Genomic DNA, 24,871 nt, shown 5'->3' on the forward strand with positions numbered 1-24,871 from the left:
ACAGTACAGTTCATGATAGCTTTTTGTTTGACAAGCCCCCAAAGGGCACACAAACTCCAACGGCTCGGAGGGCTTTGAAGCAGAGAATGGACGGTTATCTCGAGAGTATTTCCTCCTGGGGTAAAAATAATCTCGTCGAATTTAATGTTTCAAAGACCCAATCCTGTCTGATTACGTCTAAAAGGGATCCAAATGATAATCTAGTCTCCTTCAACGGAAGCAATCTTCCGAACAGGCCTTCCATTGATATGCTTGGTGTAACTATAAGTGACCAGCTCAGGTACGGGGGCTCCATCGAAGCTAGAGTAAAGTTGGCCTCTCAGAAGCTGGGCGTACTGTACAGGGCCCGCAGATACTTTAATAGTACACAACTGCTCACCCTGTACAAATCGCAAGTGCGCCCTACTGTCGAATTTGGCAGCCATCTCTGGTCTGGAGCCCCAAAATACCTGAAAAAAACCCTTGACTCTGTGCAGAAACGGGCGGTCCGTTTGATAGATTCCCCAATCTTAACAAACGGACTGCAATCTTTAGAGCACAGGCGTCAGGTAGGTATGCTGTCCTTGTTCTATCGGTATTACAATGGAAGATGCTCTGAAGAACTAGCGTCATTGATCCCTTTGGCACCGGTGCGTAGTCGGGATACACGCCAAACGCGCGCCCAACATTTGTACACAGTTGACACTTGTCACATGAGAACGGGTCGCTTCTACGATTCGTTCTTAAGTTCAACAGCTCGGCTGTGGAACGAACTGCCGGCCTCTGTGTTTCCTCCCTCCTACAACATGGGACTCTTCAAGACCCATGTTCACTCCTTCCTCTCCACAAAAAGACCCTCCACAAAGATGACATAGGCCCTGAGGGAAATTATTTTCTTCAGGGCCTCCTGTGTGGAGTAAATATAAAAATAAAAAAAATAAAAAAAATTCACAATAGTTGTGATTTAAAACAATGTTAAAATGTTATACCCGATTATAGTACAAATGCGTTATAAAAAACACAAAAAAAAAGCATTACTTACAAATGTATTACTCACACTAGCGCAGAATGATTAAGTCACAGAATATTATAATATAATTTGTGAAGCTGGAAGTATTTATAAAATATTTGCGACAGGATCACATTTTACCTAATAAGTTAGCCTTTTGAGTGATGATGTTTGCTAGTTCAGGTTTGGTAAGAGGTGGTAGATAGTATTTGCAAAACTGCAGACTGAATATGTTCTTATTGTAAGTACGTGTCTACTTTTTTTTTTTTTTTTATATTTACTCCACACAGGAGGCCCTGAAGAAAATAATTTCCCTCAGGGCCTATGTCATCTTTGGGGATGCTGTGTGGAGGGTCTTTTTGTGGAGAGGAAGGAGTGAACATGGGTCTTGAAGAGTCCCATGTTGTAGGAGGGAGGAAACACAGAGGCCGGCAGTTCGTTCCACAGCCGAGCTGTTGAACTTAAGAACGAATCATAGAAGCGACCCGTTCTCATGTGACAAGTGTCAACTGTGTACAAATGTTGGGCGCGCGTTTGGCGTGTATCCCGACTACGCACCGGTGCCGAAGGGATCAATGACGCTAGTTCCTCAGAGCATCTTCCATTGTAATACCGATAGAACAAGGACAGCATACCTACCTGACGCCTGTGCTCTAAAGATTGCAGTCCGTTTGTTAAGATTGGGGAATCTATCAAACGGACCGCCCGTTTCTGCACAGAGTCAAGGGTTTTTTTCAGGTATTTTGGGGCTCCAGACCAGAGATGGCTGCCAAATTCGACAGTAGGGCGCACTTGCGATTTGTACAGGGTGAGCAGTTGTGTACTATTAAAGTATCTGCGGGCCCTGTACAGTACGCCCAGCTTCTGAGAGGCCAACTTTACTCTAGCTTCGATGGAGCCCCCGTACCTGAGCTGGTCACTTATAGTTACACCAAGCATATCAATGGAAGGCCTGTTCGGAAGATTGCTTCCGTTGAAGGAGACTAGATTATCATTTGGATCCCTTTTAGACGTAATCAGACAGGATTGGGTCTTTGAAACATTAAATTCGACGAGATTATTTTTACCCCAGGAGGAAATACTCTCGAGATAACCGTCCATTCTCTGCTTCAAAGCCCTCCGAGCCGTTGGAGTTTGTGTGCCCTTTGGGGGCTTGTCAAACAAAAAGCTATCATGAACTGTACTGTCATCCGCGTAACAATGAATCGGTGCACATGTCAAAAGGTCATTGATGTGCAACAAAAACAAAGTCGGAGACAGAACCGATCCCTGTGGGACGCCAGCATTTATGGAGTGTGAGGAAGAGGTGAAACCGTCAGCAACCGCCTGAATCGACCTATCCCTTAAAAAGTCAGCAATCCACGTACACATGGATGCGGGAAGTCCGTAAGAATGCAATTTGTTGACAAGTCCTCGGTGCCAGACCCGGTCAAAGGCCTTGGATATGTCTAGTGCGACCGTTTGGGTCTCACCGTGACGTTCCAGGCACCGCCCCCAAACATGCGTCACATACGCGAGAAGATCACCGCACGAGCGGTTCCGCCGGAATCCGTATTGACGGTCGTTGATAATTTTGTTCTTCTCGAGGTATGTGAGCAGTTTGTCGTTGATCACACGTTCCATCACTTTGGACAGAACTGATGTGATCGCTATGGGGCGGTAGTTGGCCGGGTTGGAGCGGTCACCTTTCTTGGGAATAGGGTGAATTACCGCTTTTTTCCAACCAGAGGGCACAGTGCCACACTTCAGGGACATTTTGAAGAGCTTTGTCAAAACTGGAACTATTTCCGCAGCACACCTCTGCAATACCAGGGCAGGTATTCCATCAGGTCCACTAGCTTTGTTAACATCGAGCCCCCGTATGACGTGGAGTACATCCCGATGCCGGATCCTCAGCTTTTTCATATAGAAGCCGCAGTGAGGAACCGACGGCGGAACAGCACCCCCGTCGTCGAGGGTCGAGTTTTCCGCAAACATTTTCCCTAAAAGGTTTGCCTTTTCGGTGGCGGTGTTTGCTAGTGAGCCGTCAGGTCTGGTAAGAGGTGGCAAACTGGGTTTGCAAAAATTTCGACCTATTGAGCCCGCAAGCGACCAGAATGCTCTGCTGCCATGCGGGCAGGCAGCCAGCTTTTTGCTGATCTGCAGGTCGTGTTCGAATTTTGACCTATTGATGATTCTCTTGCATTCCTTTGCCGATTTGTTGTATGCTGATCTGCTTTCGGGCGTTCGAGATGTGTTGTAGGCTCGGTAAGCCGCGTTTTTTCGTCGAACTGCTTCGGAGCATTGTCGACTGAACCACGGCTTTGAGCCCACACCAGTTTCTTTAGTAGTCGATTGTATGAAGCCATCCATCGCCGAATTGATGACTTCACCAATCTCCTGGGCACATCTTGAAGGGTCCGAAGTCCGAAAACAAACAGCTGACCACGGAAAAGCATTGAAATGGGCCCGCATACCGAACCAATCTGCTGACCTATAGTGCCACACTTTTCTCCTCAGCCTCTCATTGGTTGGTCTGAGGCTAACGGGGATTGATGTCGTCACTAGGCAGTGGTCAGATGATCCCAGAGGCGCTGTGACGTCAATCTTATAACCGTGTGGCACAGTAGTTAAGAATAGGTCTAACAGATTGGAGCGGTGAGTCTGGACATCAGGAACCCTTGTAGGCTCCTGAACCAATTGCTCTAATCCGTAGCAAATGGCAAAGGATTCCGCCTGTCGGCCAGCCGAGTCCGTTGGGCCTGAGAACTTCAACCATGGTTCGTTATGAACGTTGAAGTCCCCCAGAACAACAAACTCGGCCGAAGGGTAGCGGGGCAAGAGATCATCAATAGTATCGCTCAAATGTTTGAAGAGCTCGGAAGTGTCTGATTCGCTATGGTTCGGTGAGCGGTATAGACATGCGTAGAATCTTGCCGTACTGGCAAAATTGACGCGCACCCACATTACGTCGAATCTGGAGTTTTCCAGACTCAATAGTCGCACACAGTTGACGTCAGCTCGACTATAGAGGCAGACTCCTCCTTTCAGTCGGAATTTGCTTGCGAGGGTAAAGCCCGGGCAGTCCAGATAGGAGGAGTCTGGCGGCTCGGCTATCTGAGTTTCGGATAGGAAAAGAAGGTTGAAAAAAAGGCTACTTTATCCCTTGTCTAAATTCAAACAATCATCAGTTCTAATTCTGTTAATTTCGAAGCAAATTATATTTTATTACGCAGATATATTTCACATCACGCACAACATCACAGATATCTGAAATTATTAGGTTTGATAATACGTGCTTAGGGGGCGTGAAAATCGAACATAATCTCACGACTCAAAGTCAATATCGTGGACTACTACTGTTCTACCGAGGATTTTTAACACGTATTCGTATCATGTAACCAAAACTTTACACACTAATCATTATTATTCCAAAATTAATTTACTGAAAAGAAACTCGTGTTTTAACACATCTACAAAATCTATATTACAGTTTGGATACCGCAAAAAAACGTTATTTATTTATATTCTTCCTTCCACCCCCCAGTCAAGTGTTTTAGCCTCAGAAGGAATAAAATATATATCCAAAGTAATCTCAAAGTTTTTGTAAATCAACCCCTATGGCAAGAACCGAGCGTGATCCTACGTATTTTCATGCAAATCATATCAGTTTAAAATCTATTCCACTAAACTAGGAGCTAACACTTTCTGTGATATAATATACCTCTGACTTTTAAGATTATTCCGCCGTAGACGTTAACGTCCGTGATTTATTGTTTTATTTGTGTTCCGAATGGAATATGTGGAATATATTAAAACGTGACGGGTTGGATATAATTCAGGGGTAGGTAGATCGTTACCTGCCCTGTCTATAAGGCTAAGAAATGAGGATTGGTCAGCTGGGTCAGGAAGGCTGGCAGGGAAAACAAAGAAAATGTATTTTGGGTGTGTTAAATAAGAATGATTCCTTTCGTAATGATACCCTTGGCTAAAATTGGTTTTCTAAAAGGCGAATAGTTAGTGGATATTCTTGCATTCTTCCCCTTGAATATCAAATTTCACGGTTTGGATAACGACTTGTTTGTTTCAACGTAATTTTCAGATTAAAAAAAATGATAAGGTAGAAAAAAGGTGCATTCTAATTTACTGCAAAAAAGTTTTAATTTTCGGATCCCAGTAAGTAAGGAATTTCCACTTTAAAGAATATTATCAGTTTGGGGAAAGAAGAATATTCGATTATTCATCAATTTTAAATATAAAAACCGGGGTTTTGAATGGTGAGTGGCTGAGTTGACAACGCGGCTGGGTCCCACCAAGGCGTCGTGAGTTCAATTTATTGGCTGGCCAAGTCTTTTATCACGACCCAAGCAAGATTTTGGTGGTAGTATGAGATTTTCAAATAATTGTCAGGTTATTCATAACCCGGGAATGTTTGTCTTTCTTTTATAAAAAAAAGAAGTTATACATAGCTACATAATTCAAGCGATGTATTAAATTTTAATTTGTGGTCTCTCACCAGGACAATAATGATATTATCACAAAGGAATTGATTTATTACAAGCTTCAAAACATATTTGTGATCACGAACTTACCAAACATACAGTATCCACTTTTTAAATTTATTGTATGGTGTGTAAAATAAGCCAGTTTGTGTTGTAATGAGAAATAGTATAATGTGCAAAATCTGAATTTAAAATTTATTACTGTATTTTCCGAGAGTGAATTTTACTTTTAATATGTACCTAGTATATAATATGCATGCAATGCAAATTAATAAATAGGGGTGCTGCAAAAATTAACTTTATAACATTTCTGAAAAAATTATATAGAAATATTAAAAATAATTATGTAAAATCATCTCGAGAATAAAGGACAGACAAATCATCCATGAAAATCCGGCGAAACCGTATAAATTCACGACGCACGAATACTTATATGTGCGAGTAACATTGTAAATTAGTTTTCTAAAACGAATCTATTCCAGACGCATTGGATTATGTATGAACTAAGTAGTGCTAAATTCACTTGCTTCAAGACGCTTCGCGCATGCGTCGGTTGTGCACGGGATGAGTTATACGTCTGCACTGCTCCAACACGTGATTTGCCGTTAGGAGCGTAATCTGTCTCGTTCATCGTTGCGGCAGTCCGAGCTGTATCGTTACCGCCCAATGCTGGCCCTTTAGCATGATAAAACAAAGTTTTGTTCATATCAGAAGATGCGCGACTCATTTGCGCTTGCGCGAGAGTATTGTACTAGAATATAGCTCAATTACTTAATGGCGGAAATGTACTGTTACATCGATGACTGGGGAACAGATGTCGTTGTAAGTTTTGTGAAGACTCTGGCCAAACAGTGCATTGCACAAATGCATTGTTTGCACGTGTTAATAAATGAATACGATTCTATTTTAGTCGGTGTAATAATAAATACATTTCCTGCATTCATGACCTTTGTAACATACTCGTACATAATAATTAAAGCTAATTATTGATCGATAGTAAGAATTCTTTTTTTTTTAACCTTTCCTTACAAAATTTAGCTTTAAGCATTTTTGGCGATAATATGGAAAAGTCAGTAATTAAAATTTCGAGGTCAATTTGATTGCAATATGTACAATTTTACCACATTCGTTTTATAGTAGATAAACGCTTACACCAACGTAATAAAAATATACGTATTATTATAGTAATTTTATATTTAAAATTTTTTTTACAAAAATAAAGTTTATAATAGTTTGTAGTCGTTGGTCACCCTGCCTAAAAAACGTGTTAAACAAGTGCAACGCCATTAAGTTTGCTCAATTGTAGGTGAATAAATAAAATGTTTATAAAATGTCAATTGAGCAAAACCAAACACGGTATAATTTATTTTGTTGACTATTTGCCTTTATAATAAATCATGACAGACGTGAAACATATGCTGCTGTTGCTTTAGCTGAAGGCAATGCCTTTTACCAAAACGATTTTTATTTTTCAGGATTGAAACAAGAAAGTGTGATTAATTGTTTTAGGAACATCTAACTTTTTTACTGCTTATGGTTTGACAAGCAGTTATTACAGAAGTGAGTGCTTGTGTTCTTACTAAGATTATGTCTAATTCTATAAGAGGAGAAAGGAGGATATATATAGGATGACGCAAGTCATCCAAGCGAGAAGTTTTGTGGTGTTGCCAACATTAAAAAACAATATTCACTTAAGCAACATTACCCATTCATCATCCGCCTCTGATCCTTTCGTGGGTTTTCCGCCATATGATTTTTAACCGACTGATTGCTATCTCTAATACGCAGAATTCACACACGGACCTGCTCGGTGGATTTGTCCGTAACTGTAGGAATTCAGTACTCAAGTGCTGAATATTTCCCCTAAATATGTTCTTATCCTTGAGTAGGGGGGGAGGGGTTCGTTTTAGGTTCTAGAGAATTTCAAAGTTTCCTGAAATTTTAATAGAATATTTCAAAATTTCTAAAGACTGGCTTGAGAATTTTGGCTACAAAAACAAAATATCCCTAGATTTTGCGAATTTTCCCGTTCCCTAAAAAGTTTTTTCCAAAAATCTAGTGAAATTTCCTTAGATATATCTGTATATGAGATGCTGCGTCTGTGAATTCTGTGATATAGGCACAGATGCAATGTGGACTTGGTTTGTCCAAAAGGTTTATTTAGCCTGCTCTAAAAAACTAGTAGCATCGATCTCTTGTATACGTGTATCAATGCACGTATACGAAACTCAACGAAAAAAGCAGAACACCCGTTTACAGTAGTTGATATTGGCCTTTGTTTAAGCCGGCTCGTATGTGTAACCAACTACTGGCATCGGTTTCTCTTCCTTCATATAATGCGGGTTTCTTCAAGACCCGCATCAATACATCCCTTCCAACAGCCCCCACCTTAACTCGCCTCAAAACTCTACCCAACCGGGTGCCGATATAGTTTCCCTGTCACTGACAGGGCCGCTCATGTAAGGTGACACGAAAAAAAAATATCCATTAATATTGTATATTGTAAGCAAGCATCTCCTCGTTTAGTAAAACGTCTGACGAAAAAATATTAGACAAATAAATTGCAGCCACAAGGTTGAGCTAAAATACGTCCCAGGACGAAGGCATAACAAAGTAAACTTTAACGAATAAGTTAAAAGAATATTTAAATGCTTAATTTTTGCAGGAAATAAATGAATAATCCTAAAAAAAAACTTGTTTTGAATTAGCACGTTATTTACTTTAATATTATTAGTTCGCGCCTTGGAAACCTTTTCCAATTACTGAATTCCCATTTCGTTCCAAACTAATTCAGTGCCTTATTGCGTATATAAATCTGAATGAGATTCGGACGGCAACACACGTTTCTAAAGGGTGTTAATTCTATTGGGGTTTACAGTTGGCCTAGAAAGTAATTTGAGATGTTTGTACTTTTATGTGGGTAGGTACTCGTTTGCCTACCCGAAAAAAAAGAAAAAAAGCAATAATATCTTTTTACATTACCGTTGAAATTTTCGTATAAGTCATGCGAAATATTTGATTCAAAATCAATGTCTTAGAACGCGTTGTTTCAGAAAATTTGAATGATTCTTAGATTTCAAAGTCAATTTTCAATTTATGTTATTATTTCAGTCCTATTAAGTAACTGGCCTATAACGATAAAATAACAGAACTTCAGTAGCACTTTCACACAACCGAAAAATGAACGTTGAAATTTGATGACTTGTTCAAAATCTATGAAACAACCCATCCTTAGTGTTAATGCATAGTATATCTATAAATTATAATGTTAAAAAAAAAACGAAATGGAAATTTTATGATACAAAAATAAAATTTTAGTCACAATTATTGTATCTTTATATGGTGTAAATATAATATTTGGCACGGACTTTCGATTAGAATTTTTTTACATTAACTTCACGAAAGTATGTAATTTACCTCAGGGTTATGTGAAGCATTTGCATTTGGAAAATATATATTGTTAAGGACATATAATATTTGTGTTCGTAAAACCATTGCCTGGAGGATTTACAATTTTTTTTTATATATTTGTGATGATATGTTTAGGAGATGCAATATTTATTTTAAATATAAAATATAGCTTGTATTCAATGCTTTTCAGTACTTAACTCATTTTCGACCGAATTGGAGATACAATATTTTAACTCTAAGCCATCGGTATTTGATCGGAGACTTAAGCTACAAAATACTAAAAAATCCGAAATGCAGCTGTTTCCCTGCTGAAAGTGCTGCTTGGATAAGTCCTTTGCAAAGCCATTGGTTCCTTACCAGTCCCAAAATTATGTGAAATGATATTAAATTGTATGTGACAAATAAATATTACGCATCCGCTAAACCCGATGGAAAGCATTCCTAAATATATCAAATCTGGGCTTCTAACAAGCAAGTAGATAAGTCAAGCTGGAAAAACTACTCAGCCGTTGCCGTTGGGGCCACCGAGAATATGCCAGTTTCAAACTGGTAAAATTGTAAGTAAAAATAATTCATTCAAAATAAGTTATAATCAGCGATCTCCTATCATCATATAACACATATCAGTTCGTCTGTTTTTGAAAAGGCTAGTTTCTGATATCTTCTTTGTGATATACATTGGGTAGGTAGGACAATATTACACGATTTAATATTGATGTTTCTTATCCATCAAATCTTTGCGATTACCTACCTAATCCATATATACTGCGGGAATAATTTTTTTAGCAAAATACCCCTTGTAATTCTTATAATGGTCTTAGGCGAATAAATTCCGAAAATATTCAGATTTAGAAATAATTCATTTTGAGGCGATGCACCGCGTCGTGTAACATTTGGAATCTGGCAGCCAACAATAAGACTCCTTATGTAGATGGCGATAAAATTTATATTCCCGCTTAAGGCGGAAGCTTAATGCTAAATCACTATTTTGATTAATCTTTACAACGAATTGGTGTACATAAAATATGGTTTAGATAAATTGAAGGTCTATCGTTTCTCTTGAGTAGAATACAAATAAAATAATAAATTAATCAATAAAAAATATAAATGTAAACTACTAAAAAATATTTTTTTCAATAGAAATGTATGAACGCGTAGAGGAAATAACTTAAAAAAATACATTATTATAGCCTAGATTATCTGTGACAGTTTCACTTGATTAACTTTTTTGCTTTCTTATAAAATTATTTACAAAATAAATAAAAATCAGTTTTGTGCTTGAATTGAACGTTTCTAGACTCCGTTTGTCATGCGATTTTAATGCCTATTACCTTTAATATATATTTGTATAGCAAAAATATACACATTTTTGGCTTATAGCTTCCTCTTCACACCAGCTGCCTCTTTTGATTTACGCAAGAAAAAACATAGTTTAAACTGTAAAATTATAACGACTTAGATTTATAAACAAATTGAATTAAATGAATCGCTAAAAAAAATTTTTTTTTGTGAAGTTTAGGCACAAATATGTAAATGGTGAACTTAATTTGCTACATTATACATTAAAATCATGACCAAAAAGGGGTTCGTAAGTAGAAGTATTTGAATTGTCAAGCAATTTTCAGTATTTTATTAAAACATCTAAAATATATCTAAGCAATTGAATTTTCAAACCAAAAACACATGATTTTGTATTACTTCGCTTCACCTTAGAAGAAAAATCTTTATCATAGTGAAAGAAGAGTATTAGAGTACCTTCTTAGTACTGTGTATTATTATAGGGATATATATATAAATGTAGTATTCGGATGGGTGATATAATAGGCGAAAGATTTTTTGAACTTTCTCCGCATTCGCCTAGTGATGAAGGAAATCTTTAAAAACCTTTTGTCAATGAGAAAATTGCCTGCTGTGTGACCTTAATTCATTTTTGATGCGTGTTCACGAAGCAGGGCCTTCAGATTTTTTACTAGAAAATCCTTCAGTTTAATATGGGTTTATTTTTTTACTTACTAAAATTAGAGAAGGGTCGTTTATCCATGTTTTATTATTTGCGATAAAACATTTTTTAGGTAACAATGGAGTTAAAGAAAGGTTCGCAATTGATTATAAGTTATAGTATCCTGTTTAATTTAAGAGGAAAAAACACGAGATGAAGAGAAAACAAAGAGTTTGGCAATTAAAGTAATTGTTTACGTCCAATAATCTACTAGCGCAAACACGTGAAAAATCACGATTTTTGTCAAATCAGTTCCAATTTCGAAACGAAATTTCAAACGTCTTATTTAATGAATAAATTCTTAAACAAACAGGTCCAATTTTGAAAGTCGAGTTCATTGAACCATACAGGACAGACACACACACACAACCGAAATTAGTATATTTGATTGGCAAGTAGGTACTGTATTGCTCGTCTGAATTTTTCACAGAACCAATTACAATTTTCAAAATGACACTTAAATTCAAAACAAGTTTGAGTTCATTGAACCAGACTCATGCAGGACGCACAAGCAGCTAAATTCACAGACATAATTCATATGTCTATGGCTAAATTAGTATTTTTGTTAATGTTTTTTTTTTTTTTAAATGTTCTCTCTTAACTCATAACTCTTAAATCTACTTGTGTTTAATTTTAGCAATCCGTATACTTTTTGAAGGTTAATATCATTTGGAAAACGTTCTGACTCCAAGTAAAATAATATGCAGATGTTGCTTATTTTACTATTGTTCAAATATAGATACCTATATAGAATCTTGGGCGAGATAACTAGGAGTACCTCTAGTAGAAACATAGTAGAACAATAAAGTTTAAGTAGCAGTAAAAAAACAGTTTGTGTACACATGTTTAAAAGTAGGTACCTAGTACCGGCGTTATAATAGACTTAAGAAAAAACATTAAATGGAAACACTTTCCACGATTTATAATAAAATGAAATTTAGACACTCATTTATTCATGTAAGGGCCTAACTGAATTATAATTCTTAAAGTAAAGAAAAGCCTGCCCGAGGCCTAAGGGTTGTCGAAAAGGGGATGATTTCGGCTTAACCTAACCTAATTATAATAAGGCACAACAATGTAGCAAACAGCGTCAATCAAGAACCTTAGCGTTTATGATTTAAAGAATCCTGCAATTATGTAATAAAGTGTTTACTTAGGATGAGCGTATTTAATTGCCTTTAAAATGAATTTATTTTATTTTGACTTTTATCTTTAATCGAGTTTTGTGTAATCAATAGGCACGTCAATTTACTTTGCTAGTATTTGTTAATGCGATTAAAAATTGAAACTTTGCATGAAACAACTTGAAATTTTCAATAATTAAAAAGCACATAATATATTATATTTTTATATTTCGATTCGAAAGATCTGTAAATACATATTTTTGTAGGGAAATGTATGAAGACTATAAAAGTTATAAAAAAAAAATTCCTAAATTTAACAAACAATATCATTGATCGTAATTGACTTCATTATCTTCGTGTGATAATAACTAATGAATAAGTAAGCTTGTTTTTGCTGTGTTCCTTATGATTATAAAATCATGTTCTTTATTCGAAACAATAAAATAAAACAGCATTAAAATTTTCCATTCATTATAAATATTATCATATTACTGTAACCAACTCACGAGTTTCTTTATTTATATCGCTCATTTTTTATGGAAGGTTTTATCGATTTCAAAAGCAACCATGAAATTAACGCGCATTGTTTCTATAATAACATTAACAACTATTGCTATAACTTTCAATACTCATTCTAAAAAATGTCTTTGGTAAGTATTCATTTTTCCAATAAGTTTCTACTTTGAAACATATCTGAGATTTTTTTTCAAAAACAATACAAAATACTCGAATCGATCAGTCGAAATTCACAACTGAATGAAGGATGTACAAGACTTGTTTTATGTGTCTTCTTGAATAGGGAATTTATGCATGAGAATGTGGTTACCAAAAATAAATCGACCACCTTATTGCAATGGTCCAATTATTTTATTTTGTGTAATCATTTTCGAATTCCAAATTATTGATTTTGATGTTTTTCTTTCCGAATCTTTGTTATTTTTCCACTATTGATGATGATATGTAGTTTGATGTTAATGTCAGATAAACCGGACTACTATAATGTGAGGAAAAATTTTTATATTAATATAATTTTTAGTTAACATTGTCGAGTTTCAAATCCATCACCGCTGATCAAAGCTCTTACTCTAATACCATCGAGGTTCTCGATCCTCGTAAAATGTCAATAATGTTTTTAAAAAGTATATCGTATTTGAATAATTTTTCATATAATTTGATACATTAACATACATTTCATATCATTCTTTAATATTCCCTTTTCGAAGACATATTTTTTAAATGAAGAAAAAAATTAAGAGTTTGAAAGGTTGGGAGATTGGATTAACATCTATCAACTTTCCCTCGGTCTATGGAGGCTTAAATTTTTTTATTTTGCTTACCATCTCCTGGCTTTTCGATCAATTATTCAAAAATATTTTTCAGAGAATTCAAATTTTGCAAAATTTTGAAATTGTTCTAAATTATAAATTTATAAATAACTATAACTACTATATTACACCTTTATGAATTTTTTAACATATTCGCTTAGTATCCTCATGTAATATGTTTAGATAACTAGTTAACGCTTTTCATTAATATTTACATAACCAATATATTTCGAATCTGAAATTGATATATTCCAGATTCAACAATATTTTTTACGAATAATCAACATAATACATGGAATAGGTACATACTCAAAATTAATAACGAAATGGAGGGAAACCTATAAAATATTTACATACGTTAATTTACATATTATACTTGTTAGCCTTCTGACAACAATGCTAAATATAATTCCTGTATCAAAGTAAGTAGAACAAATGAAAGAGAATATTCCTTGGTTACGGTTATTTAAAATACAGGGTTTTCCAATAAGAGGTGTTATTTTGATATTCAATCGTAAAAGATCAATGGTCTCGTTGTTTTGTGGCTCGTAACTCCGTTTTGTTGAAAGTAAACGTTGTCCAGATCAATATTATTCAATTCCGGCCATAAAAAATCATTAATCATCTCTCGATAGCGCAATCCATTCACCGTAACTGTTGCTCCAGCCTCATTTTCGAAAAAGTAAGGTCCAATGACTCCGCCGGACCATAAACTGCACCAAACAGTCACACGTTGAGGAAAGAGAAGCTTTTCAATAATAACTTTTGGGTTTTCCGAGTCCCAGATGCGACAATGTTGCTTGTTGACGAAGCCACCGAGGTGGAAATGGGCCTCATCACTCAAGATGATTAGCATTTGATTCACTCAAGTGAATTTTAATAATTTTATTGCGTTGTTGAAGCGTGTATCGTTCCATTTTTATTAATGACATAGTTTTTACTTGTTAAATGTTAAAAAATGACAACTTCAACAGTAACATCTACCGAAATAGCGGGCTATTCAAAATAACACCTCTTATTGGAAAATCCTGTATAATATCGTTGCGGGCATTGACATAAACGTACTAGATTAGCCCTGGAAAGGGGATTTGGATTGAACAAAAATCGATTTCTTCAATGTTTCGTAAGCCATTTATACCATATGCATTATTAACTTAAAATTACATTTATTTCCGTATCGACTTTTGAGTATAATAACCACTGTAATAAGTCAACTTTAAGTGTTAATTAGCTTAACGAATTCGTTCATTCGTTTTTATCGTCTTCTGCAAAGATTCTTTTTGTGTCTAATATATACCAAATCTCGATAAATAAATATATATTATATCACTTTATGTAAATCTATTCACGTCGTAATGTCAAACAACTTCAACATAATAATTTTACCATGCCACACATATATTTACAAAAAACTTTTGTTTTTTATTTTTAAAAAAAAAGTATTTTTTTTATTGTTATTATTAATAAAACATTATTATTTTGAAGTCACGTTAAACTGTTAGGTAACATAACAATCTAAGAACCAATACATTTTTTACATACAAATAATTATTTTAAATCCTAGACTCATATTTAAAGTAGATAAATAAAAATAAAAAACAACAAGAAATCAGAAAAAAGTGGGCTCGTGGAAAATCAGAGAGGGAAAAAAGGTCAGTATTTACAAAAAATGTTTTCGACAACCATTTTTTTCGGCATTTTTTTTTTATTTAGTTTGGAAACATGTTGTAAATTCTAGGTACATTGTAATCTAAGGACTTATCGTATTATGATATGACCATTTTCATTAGTGTGTAATGAATCACAATGCTAAGCCACAGTTACTTTGTGATGAGCGATGACAAGAGAATAGTGTAAAATGTGATGCTAATAAATAATTTATTTGTTTTCTCTCTTTGTATTATTAGGAAATTTCTAGTTATTGTTGTATTTCCTAATGTTTAAATTCAATAGAATCATTAAGCAACCCAGCCTCCGAAAAACAAGCCACACAATTTTGCACGTAAGCCATTCTCATTTACTTTGTATCTCTGGATACTGTAACTCTAGTCTGTAATTTGATGCGCAGTTTGCTAGGCAGACTGAATAATTCGTGGCTGTGAAATTTTTACCACTCCTCGTGTCGACCTATAAATCAAAAGACCAGCCTTTTGCTCTGGCAAATACCATTTCCATCGTAGGCTGTGAGACTGTCTTATATCTCATGGGTTATTTCGGAGTAACTTCAATTTTATTACAATAATATAAGCCATGTGTGGAGGAAATCCTTTGCTCACACCCATTGCCGATTGAGAGAAGACGTTTCAAATATTAAGATTTAGAAGAGATAATTTGAATTCCTTGACTTGAATTTTTATTTTATTTTATTTTTATTTTTTTTTATTATTTAATAAATGTTTACATGTTACATTTTTTTAACTACCATACTAGGCTAATGCCCGTGTTGTGGTAGTTATACATGAAATAATACTAAAGATAACATAAAAGAACTAAATAATACTATTTTATAGAAAAATAAGTATGCAAGTATGAATCACACATGAAATAATAATAAAAATAACTTAAAGCTCGGTCCAGACATGTTCTTTTGTCCGTACCGTACCTCCGTTTCGTACCAGCGTCGCGATCAAGAACGCTAGTTTGGACGCCCGTTCGGTACGGTACGGTGGTACGGCATCTCGATACGGATAGAGGTACGCTCCGATCCATCGCGAGTCGATTTTTCGGCCCGTTCAAAGGCGATACGGTACGGGTCTGCGCCAGTCTGGACGTGTTCGCGGCGTCTTACATCTTTCTCTGTTTTTGAACAATTCTAACTCCCACCAACGTCGCCTTTTTTGTTTTTTTTTCGTTATATTATTGTGAATAACAATGAAGGACGCGCAAGCAATCGTCAAATTCTCAAACACTTCCGCAGTCGACGACATGGTGGGAGGAAATGAACACGCGATGATCGCAGCGACGTTACGGAGATACGGGCTCTTGATCGCGACGCGGATACGAAACGGAGGTACGGTACGGACAAAAGATGATGCGTCCAGAGTTTTTGGATCGCGACGCTGGTACGAAACGGAGGTACGGTACGGACAAAAGAACATGTCTGGACCCAGCTTAAAAGAACTAAAAAATACTATTTTATAGAAACATAAGTATGCAAGTATGAATCATACATGAAATAATAATAAAAATAACTTAGAAGAACTAAAAAATACTATTTTATAGAAACATAATAAAGAAGTAAAGAAAAAAACAAATTTAATGCTAAATATAATTTTGGTACTTGATTGAAAGTATTTATTATTATTATTTATTTTTACTCCCGAGTAAAAATAAATGCCGTCAACGAGCATTGAACCCCCACCTTCTGATGTTCGGTCAGGTGCTCTGGACACTGAGCTACGTCGGCTTATTTCCAACACGCCAAATAATTCAATGTGTGCTAGTACTTCAATCAACAATTACTGTTCATTATATTTTTTCGCCTGTAAACAACCAACTTTATTTTTGTAGGAGAGGTTTTCTTAATACTAAATATCTCACTAGTGCCAGGAGTGTTTAGATAGTTTGAATGGTAGAAGTCGGGGACGCCCGAGGAATACTTAACGCAATATATCTGCACCGGAATAAGTTGCACAGTCGAATTAAAGTCGTTGTAATGTAGTTTTTTAACAGTAACAGTATTGAAAGGTGGATGTATTTCGGGGTCTACTAGTATGTTATAAATAATTTATATGAAAGCCATAACGGTTCACGGACTTTCAGTTAATGATGTAACAAAGATTCATCACTTCAACCTTATAGCGTTATAACTTAACGTTTCCACTTTACAATAATAAAAAGTTACAAGGTTTCTATGTAACAATGTTTCAACGTTACGACGTTCTGACATTACGACTTTACAACGATACTTTGTCATTTCTCTGGAATAGAAAAACAGGCTATTTATTTTCCAATTTAACCGGGCTTGGTGCATGAATCCTGATTTCCGGAAATGGAAAAACAAATTAATTTTTTTGGCAGGAAGTTGGATTTATGACATGAAATACTGTTGGGTGAAAGATGTTGAAGAGAATAGAAATAATAATGGAAAAAAATCAATACTCTTAATTCCAAGGTAACATTATCCCAAAAAGTTTATCACAATATTCAAACAATTGAAACAACAGAATTTTCATATCATTATTGATGGCTTGGTTTCATCCTACAAACATGTGCAATTGGAAAAAATAAAATTTATTTCCCGGAAGTGCACGTGGTATTATATAATAAGATATAACTTTGCGAAACTAAAACTCTGAGGACCATCACAAATTCAACATATATCATAAAAACTATCTCACTCTGTCCTTATGAATATATAAAGCTATTAGACCTCAACAAAACCATTTCATTTCACACTTCATAATAAATTAAATCATTTAATAAAACTTTTTAGGTTCATACAAATTATTTATTCACTTAGTTATTTTATATTTTAATATTTATGCTTCTCTTCCATTAGAGATATTTGATGTTAGTTGAATGTTATGATATGCTGGTGAGTGGGGTTGTACCTACTTTGTGAGGCTAGGGGTAGTAGCCGGTCAACACCTCTTGTTAAATGGGTGCATATAAGGATTGGTCATCATCACAGTGGTCGGCTTTGGTTCCGATGTGGAACCTTTGGACGCCAAATCTTGCCGGGGGCAAGATATGCCGAGACATTGCGCGTATTTCGGCGCGGTTTTTTTTACATTTAACCATTACTCCGCGTATCTCAGGATCGGATGCCTGATTTTACTTTTAAGATTCGTCGCGTACATGCTCCGAACAGTTTTTTTAAATTGCTCCATATAAACTTGGCACTTGACGTTTCAACTGAGTCCTCGCCCAACTGGGCTCCGTTGGAAAGTGTCGAACCTTGCAAGAATAACCTTTTCCCGTTATTTTGTGCCGATTTATGGCTGTCAAAATAACCATAGACAAAAATCAAAATAATAATTAGTACCTAATTATAATTCTTATGTTTCTAGATATTTTCATAACAGTTAGTTGGCTGCTGCCTCTCTCGAGGATTCGAGACATGATCGCTCTTTTCGTGTAACGGGCTCGCTCATTTAGAATAAACTTCCCTCAGCTCTTACTAATATCCAGAATTTGGCTGAATTTAAACAGGCTTTAAAAACAGAATTATTTAAAAATACCTACCATTCATAAATGTTAACTTCTTTTCAATGTCTTATAATATGCCATATTCCCAAGCTTCCTGTAATTGTTTAGTTTCGGTTTCCTCCTTATTTACTTCTGTCTAAGTCTAATATCTCTTCAGAATGGTCGCATTTCTGAGCATAAGCTGCCTCCTGTTTTATATTATGTTTTAGTTTTAAGGGTGACAGATTACGCTATATAACTCCATATTGCTCGCCATCCAATCCTATACATACCTGTCTATAATGTGTTATAAATGTGGGCGTGGCGACGATATGCTCTGTGATCAGCTAGCCAGGCTATATTTGAAAATTATGCGACCCCCTCTCCTATCTACGGTAGAAGAAGGGGTCAGAACAATTTTCGGAGCGCCGTAATTACGCGGCTGTCATCTGTCAAAATGACAGATCCCATACAAAGAAATGAAATTCAGCAGCAGTTCTAAATTGATCTGACCCCCTTTCCTGGGTAAGATTATAGCATAATGTGTCACCTTAACATATAATACTTGTATGCGACGCCCTAATTATGCGCGCATAATATAGCGTAATGTGTCTTAGGCATTAATGTTCTTGTTTTGTATTGTGGTATAGCAGTATTGTTGTTTCTTTTATCATCGCATTGTGTGTACAGTACATTTTATGTCATGTTAGTTATTATTGTCCTGTCCTGTGTTATTTTTTGTTCTCTTGTCATCGCTTTGTATATACTGTACATTTTGTGTTATATTATTTGATCTGTATAAGGTAAGGCGCACTGTAAGAGTAATTTTAAGAATATGATCATCGAATACTGAATTTTTATTTTAAAGTTTGTTATAATAAAGCGCACTTTACAATTAAAATAACACAAAACTACGCTATTTAAATTTTATGTAATTATTATCAATGTTTTCAATTAAATATTTTCATTATCAATCTATTGCCTTGCATTAATGAATTATTTAGAACTAGACTGTTTACTTCATTACTGTTGATCCAAATAAACAAATTCGAGGACGTTAATATCTGCATCTTCAATTACTGCGTACCTATTTCTAAGTTATTTTGCGAGGAAACATTTATACCGTATAATCCATTAGGACCGTACCCCATAATGTGACCTGGGATACTCCCCAGTAAGGTCACATTATTATCAACAAATGTAAAAAAAAAAAAAATTAGATAAACTTTATCAGCCTCACTGGTAAGCGTGTTTTAAATATTACACAATTTATTTTTATAAATTTTAATAGTTTATTGTACTGCTGTATATGATTGTTATATACTCATAATAATCACCATACACTCTTCAAAAATCTCCCTAAAACTCTTCGTTCAAAGTTTGGGTTGAAAAATAAACTAATTAAACATGAAACAGATAACCAAACAGAAAGTTAAATGGTGACTGTCGCAACAGGGACTCAAAGCCATATCCTCTGTTCTTACAGGGACTGGCGTTTGTGTCAGGTCTTAATAGCTATTTATACAATATTTCAATTAAGCTTTTGAGACCTTATCAAATTCAGTTATAATTATCGAAATATTCAATTTGAAAATATTACTAATTCCCATATTTTTGGCGTTATATGTAGATAAATTAATAATATTTTACATAAACAAATAAATTCATATAATGTTTGTTATGAATTCATACGTAAGCTTCCTCCCGGAAGCTCCTGTAATTTATTATTATTTTAGAAATTATAATTACATATCAACGCGAATAATACATTTAAGTTAGTATGAGCAGAACTAGAAGACGACAAATATACTACCAATTTAATAGTGGTTCGTAGTGTTCATACATAGACATATCGTGATTTTTGTTTTTCTCACGAATTTAGTAATATTATGATTTCTTTCAGCAAAATAAATTGCGTGAAAAACGAGAATAATGAAGTGAACAGTATCATATCAGTCTTAAGAATCAGCGCTACGAGCAACAGCAGCAAACCGGATTTCAAATTATTTGTCCCGAAACATGTTTTCGTGCTGCGAAAAATAATATTTCCGTTTCTATTATTTGTGGTATTCTTTCAGGAAAGACAAAAGGCGAGCGGCTTTATATGCAAAGGTTAAATGAAGGTTAGACGAAGGATACGAGACAGAGGAGGAAGCGAATTGAATGAATGGAATACATCCCTACCTCGTGTCTGCCATACGTATGTTTGAGCGAACGTAATACAGCAAAGTGGAAAAATATATTTTTCATGAATAAAATCATTTACATAATAATATAACACTGGAGGGATTGTATGTAATTAATATTTACAAGCGTTTGAAGCCTGGTGCTGGATAAGAAGAACAGAGTATAATTAAATATTGAAGACAATATTAGTGATTCCTAAACGAAAATCTGAAACAGAAAAATCAGAAAAGGAAACGGTCACATCTGGGACACGAACCCAGGACCCAGTCCCAGATGTGACCGTTTCCTTTTCTGATTTTTCTGTTTCAGATTTTCGTTTAGGAATCACTAATATTGTCTTCAATATTTAAATATTACAATTTGAGGTTTTACTCAATAAAGTTATTCCGAAAAACTTAAGAGTATAATTAATTGCCTTCTTCTTCGAACACACGCGTTCTGAAAACAAACAATACCATTCTAGTACACTAAACATTTCAGTTTCTTCAGAACGAACCAAAAACTGAATTGAAAGATTTCCCAGGAAAAATTAAACTGAGCTCCAGTACTTTTTGAACCCAAACAGCATATTATTTCGGTTTGTTTTAGTTGTGTTTCAAACGTGTAGGTCGGACCTTAGGGACTAACGGAAAGAAAATTCATCCCGGAAAAACTTTACGCAATTTACGACCGGCGTACAAAAAGAGTGAAATGTGATTAAAAACGTAATTGCGAAAATCACTAAAAGAGCCGATTTTTTACTCGGTGTCATTATGCTCGCTCTTGAACGAGAACAACGCCGGTGGACCCTCAAGGCCTGGACGGGCCTGCCAATTTACAGGCAAAAGGCAAAATGCGCCGTGCGAGGGGGAAGAGTCGGGCATCGACGCTGCAAGGTCAGGGAGGCGAGGGTCTAGCCGCGTTGCGCGGGGACCGCATTTCCCGGGGATTTTCCCGGCGCCGAGCCCGTTCCGGAGGGAGGGCGGGCGGTGTGGGGGCCGAGCAGCTCAGTTAGAGCCCAGAGCTGCCGCCGGGCGGACGTTCCCCGCCCAAGTCTCCCAGGCACTAGGCACTCTAGGCACGCCCGCCTCCTCAGTCCGCCACCGTACGCCACACGCCACAGCCATTCCTCGGATAACGGCCCGGCGAACAACATAAAGGCCCGCGGCGCACCGACACTGTCAGTTTCCCGAGCGACTGCCGCCCGGCCGGACGCCTGTGAGCGCCGAATATCATCGCGAGTGCACTTCGATATATTTTTTTTACTTCATTTTTTATACAGTTTTTATAATTTCAAAACATTTTTTATTCTAACTTAAAAGTATTAAAATTGTTAAAGATAAAAAAAACACGACCTCTGTGATATAAGAAAGAAATATTAAACTTAAAATTTTAAAAGTACCCTTAAAAAGTTTTAATCGTTTTTTTATCGGTATGTTACCGTTATAATAATCTCTTCTTAATTGTATATTAAAGATATTAGATTGTTAAAAACTAAATTTTTAGTACTATTTTTGTACTTTTTCTTACATTCATTACCTGATACAACCGCCGCGCTAGGATCAACATTGCCAAGGTTGAGAGAATCAGTTCCACCGCAGCTCTGCTGGTCTTCTAGCGAGCAGTCTTACCATCTGCCAACACCAACATCACAACTGTCGATATTGAATATCAACGGGAGCCAACTCAGGTAACTTTCCTAGCATCTTGTGTCCATACTGTCCATATACATGTTCCATTGATCTGTGCACTAACACCGTGCCCTCTCCAGACTACTCTTGCGGCATATGTGTAACATCGACTGTTTTCCATATTCCCGTCTGGAAGTTAAACTAGGTAACTGGGTGGCTAAATTTACCTCCAACCATGTACTATTTGTGACTCCGTGGCCGTGCGGGATACGTTTATGTTCTATATTTACCCTTCGTGGCGTAAATAGTGGACTCGTGTTTGACGCAATATATTACGCTTTGTCAATAGACGGGAAAAAAATAATTATGGTATAAGCTGATTACGCGATTACCTGTAAACAAACTAACATTTGATAAAAATAGGAGTACTTAAGCTGTGCCCTGTACTTACATACAATATCTCAATTATCTTATCTATTTGAACTAGTTATGGAAAACTTTTCGTAACAAAAACAGGTTCAATAATAGAAAATATTTTAATTCACACATACTTTTTTCACGACTACTGTGAATTTTACTAGATTTATTCCGATGTTAGCAAAATTCATAATACGTCATATAGATATCAAGATTTGATTGCATGAACTATTTACTTTGTTTTATAGAACAAAAGACATTTTTCGCTTTGCAAAAACCTTCATTCTTTATAGTAAGATAAATAACACATGACATTTTGTGAAAATCTGGTACAAACCAGATAATATTGACGCGGTGGTATATGAAAAATGTGCCTCTGAGTCAACAATACGGTACAGATAATGTGCTTCTTTTCTACATTTTTTTTTTTATCTAAGAGTTCTAAAACAACGATAAGGTGCTTTTACTAGCGAATAAAGTTTTTTCAAACCAGTGTTTACTGAGAACATAATTCACTTATACGACGTAACGAAGAACTATGAGTATATACTATTAGTTACTACATATCATGTGATATTATGTTTGCTTGTTTTTTAACTTCGTGATATAGAATGCAGACGTACTTTAAAAATCTACCAAGTTGCAAAACTTATAAACAAACAATCCTTCAGAAGACATGAAGCTGAGTCCAAAGTGTTACGTTTGTTTTATTGATTAAAGTTGTAGATCAAACCATTGAACATTACTGTTTATTTTATTGATTGATGAAGTAAGTCCGACTTTTAAACATAACCATTTTGTGACAGTGTATCAGACTCATTCATTTATGGAACTGTTTCTATCATCATTTAATTAACACGCTACAACGGAATTAACAGCAGAAAAGCTGCTATAAATAAGTCGTTTTATGTAAACAAGTACACGAAATGCTTTTATTTGGCGTTATCAGGTAACTGTAGTGCCGTTAATTACACCGTATCGATTTAATCGTATCCCGGAAAGAGCCTTAGGTACACATTTCAGGTGCCGTAACCTCTTGTATTACAGACATAAAATATACAGCCTTATTTGTAAAGGCGTCTGCTCGTGTGGCCGCCGAAATTCGTTTACAAAATCGTTAGTAGTTAAAAAAGTACTGCGCATAAGGTTAAAGAAAATTATTTATATATTTTTTTTTTTATAAGTAAGTCGACAAAAGAGTAAGACCAACGATGATTATAAAAATAAGATAAACTAACATCATCATATTTATTCGCAATTCGTTATTATTTTAATTCAAAACCATAAGAATGATGGGATTTTTTAAATGTTTTAAATCTATATTTATAAGGACAACAATAACAATCAATTTTTCACGTAATGACAAAAAATTCAACACCTTTGGAATGATTGATAATTATCAACAATATATGTATATATTTTTGTCACAAGTATGATCATTCATTAATTTCGGTAACCAGATAAATTTGTCAAGGTCTCACGACTTTGAAGTTCGTATTATAGCCTGATTCAACATAATATTGTTTGTTTCAGATGTTTGCAGACGCATTAAATCATTTTTCCATGACAAAAAAATGTTTTTATTTTACAGACTAGAAATATAACGTTTTGATGAACGTGTTATAATATGGCCTCGCGGACGATGTGTTTACCGCATAAATCACGTACAACTATTAATTAAGCACACGACTGTAATTTTATTTGATTTTAATGATATAACTTTTAATGATTTTCAGTTTCAAAATGTTTATTTTCATATATCATCAGGGTCCACTTCAATAATCAAAGAAAGTGAAAAATTACTTATTTCTAAGTTGTATGTTATCTTTAGTTATTTATATGTTATGGTATTGCTTATAAAAATATAAGTTTTAAGTCGATTTTAATATCTGTTTTAGACTCACCTATTGCATTAGTTATAATTAATAATGTTATATTTTATAAGTTATACGCTATTACTTATAACAACACATGTTTCGCATCAGTTTTTAAATCCGTTAATGCAGTATGTTTTTGGTGTAATAGAATACCAGTTTTCCATCAATAATCAAATATGAGTTACACCTAATATTCATTAGTTAGATGTTACCCTAATACTAAACTGTTTTCATTTCTGTTTACGTTGCAATAGAAATACCTTTAGTTTCCATTTATATAAACAAATTAACTAATATATAAGTTATAAGTTAACTTTCATAA

The 24,871-nt window shown here is 35.2% G+C and overlaps 1 protein-coding gene across 1 annotated transcript in view; it reads left to right on the forward strand.

Moving 5' to 3' along the window:
- The first annotated feature begins 21,649 nt into the window (after nucleotides 1–21,649).
- Tob (Transducer of ERBB2) overlaps nucleotides 21,650–24,871 on the forward strand; it is a 71,050-nt gene continuing 67,828 nt past the window's right edge. The window contains exon 1 of the mRNA XM_089634856.1: nucleotides 21,650–22,314. The gene's annotated coding sequence lies outside the window, so the exon portion shown is untranslated. The remainder of the gene's footprint in view (nucleotides 22,315–24,871) is intronic.

This window comes from Hesperophylax consimilis, chromosome 8, assembly GCF_061612785.1.
Source record: "Hesperophylax consimilis isolate HC1 chromosome 8, BYU_Hcon_1.0, whole genome shotgun sequence".
NCBI classification, from domain to species: Eukaryota; Metazoa; Arthropoda; class Insecta; order Trichoptera; family Limnephilidae; genus Hesperophylax; species Hesperophylax consimilis.